Consider the following 2,967-nt stretch of genomic DNA (forward strand, 5'->3'; position numbering starts at 1 on the left):
CTTACACTCAAGCAAATGCCGAACTCAATAAACATGAGCATAAGTTTAGATAGAGAGGTGTCAATAAAGGAAAAGACAGAAATGGCGGCATCATGCTTATAAGCATCATTATAATAGAAATTAAAATTCATAAAACTTCTCATGATCAAGTAATTATATATCCACATGTAAAGATATAAACAATAAACTCTCTTGAAAACTAACAAACTATGTTCCTAGTCACTCAAGCAATTACAATTCATTATACTTTTTGGAAGAGTCTATGTAAGAGCTTTAATTTAGCAAACTCACATGCTCAACTATCATATAATCATCTTCGAATGACTGTTGGTACTCAAAACATATTTTAAGAGCAAGCTGTTTCCATTGAACACAAACGAAGATGGGGGTTTAATATGTCACCAGCCAACTTACTTACTACAAGGATACTTGTAAACAATAATAACTCATGATTATATATATTCAACTGGATATATGTGGTTGGATCTTTCCCCACTGCATGTTGCCTACCAAGTGGAGAATAATCAAGGTTGGAATAGAAGAAGATATTTTGACTCCTGCATAAAAGTATAACTTAATGAATATAAGGTAGGCCCTTCGTAGAGGGAAGCAGAGGTTGTCATGCACCTTTTTCTATTGTTAGATGTGCAAACTCTTAATGCAAAGGAACATCACTTTATATTGCCCCTTATGATAGTGACATTTATGGAGCAGTTTCTCGCTTTTATTACTTCACCATCATAAGATCGTACAAAGCTTATTTCCCTTTCAGTAAAATATCATACATATTTAAAAGCATTTTTTATTGCTTGCACCGATGACAATGTACTTAAAGGATATTATTCAATATGTAAGCAGATATAGTGGGCTCTCATGGCAAGAAACTAGGCTTAAGGGTGTTTGGATGCACAAGTAGTATCTCTACTTAGTACAAAAAATTTGGCTAGCAAAAGATTACAAACAAGCACATGCTGGAGGATCCATGACAATATAACTTCTATGCAACTATGCATAAACATAACTCATTATCTTGTCTTCCTTGTCCAATATAAATTGTTTGGTCAAGTTTGAAAATAATTAATGAGGGTTCACAATCATAAAAGGTCTCCAAGATAGTGTATTTGCATGTGAAATATCTCTTGCTTATTTATTGTTTCATAAATTGTTTGAATGACCAATGCTATGTTTGTTAACTTTCAATAAATTTTATTCTCTATACCCCTCATGTGAAGTCATTACTTCCCATGGGATAAGCATATGAAATTTATTTTTCAAAGATGAGATGCAAAGCAATGAAAAGAAAAATATACTCATACTCATACTGATCTTTATTATAGAAACTCTCACGCACAGCTACTTTAATAGCTCGGGGACGAAACGAACACTCAAAAACTACTTCATACTAATACTTTTCCTAGATCATGGAATTCTAAAGATCGAACTAAGATAGATAATAATGGTAAAAGGTGACACTACTAGGAAAAAGGCTACTAGCAGCGCGGGTACCCGCGCTACTAGTATCGCGCTACAGCTAATAGTTAGTAGTAGCGTGGGTTAAACCCGCGCTACTACTAACTTTGTTAGTAGTAGCGTGTGCCACCCATGCTACTGCTATTACGTACACGCGCTACTACTAATGAAATAGTAGTAGCGTGGGTAAAAAACCAACGCTACTAGTATCCTATATACTAGCAGCGCTCAGTTTCCTCCCCACGCTACTACTAACAATTTAGGAATTAAAAAAAAATAAAAATTAGATGTAGTATTCATGAATGGTAATACGTCCAATGCAAAACAAACGAATGTCACTGAACCATCTCAATATTCCATTTAACATGCCACAGAACCATCTCAAGATTCGATTTAACATCAGACACACACAACCATCATCGTAAGGTGGGTACCTTCCCTAGTGGTCTACCACCAACCTAAACAGACCACTTCTATAGATGTATCTACCTAGGCTCGGAGTTCAGACGTCGGTGCACTCGAATCCTCCCTCCACCGGACGGTGGCATCAAGGTCCTCCACACCTCCGCGACCTCCGGCGTCAAAATCTCCTGGACGATCATCTGTGCAACATGGCAACCAGGCTTCACGGCGAAGTCTGTCTCCAAGTGGTTGAAGAGCACAGCGCCATCGGGCCGTGCTAGTCAGCGTCGATCACCTCTGTGGCCACGTCAGGAAAGTGAAAACTTGTTAGTATGCAAATTGCATCAGTTCAACCAAATAGTGCCAAGGGTGCATTTACATGAGGACCAAAGAGAAACAACATCATGCATGGTCTGAATCAGTGGTTGGTAGGATCAAAACAGCAAAGAATTAATGGCACTGCTGAGGGAGTCCTGGATTAGGGGGTATCCGGACAGCCGGACTATATACATCGTCCGGACTATTGAAGCGTGAAGATACAAGACTCAAGACTTCGGCCCGTGTCCGGATGGGACTCTCCTTTGCGTGGAAGACAAGCTTAGCGATTCGGATATTATGTTTCCTTCCTTGTAACCGACTCCATGTAAACCCTAGCCCTCTCCGGCGTCTATATAAACCGGAGAGGATGGTCCTTAGAAGGCCGATCACAATTACAATCATACCATCATAGGCTAGCTCTTAGGGTTTAGCCTCTACGATCTCGTGGTAGATCTACTCTTGTACTACTCATATCTTCAGTATTAATCAAGCAGGAAGTTGGGTTTTACCTCCATTGAGAGGGCCCGAACCTGGGTAAACATTGTGTCCCTTGCTTCCTGTTACCATCAGCCTAAGATGCACAGATCGGGACCCCCTACCCGAGATCCGCCGGTTTTGACACCGACATTGGTGCTTTCATTGAGAGTTCCTCTGTGCCGTCGCTTCAAGGCTTGATGGCGTCTTCAATCGTCAACAACACGGTCCAGGGCAAGACTTTTCTCCCCGGACAGATCTTTGTGTTCGGCGGCTTCGCACTGCGGGCCAATTCGCTTGGCC

The sequence above is a fragment of the Triticum dicoccoides genome, chromosome 3B (genome assembly GCF_002162155.2).
Source record: "Triticum dicoccoides isolate Atlit2015 ecotype Zavitan chromosome 3B, WEW_v2.0, whole genome shotgun sequence".
In the NCBI taxonomy this organism is placed as follows: domain Eukaryota; kingdom Viridiplantae; phylum Streptophyta; class Magnoliopsida; order Poales; family Poaceae; genus Triticum; species Triticum dicoccoides.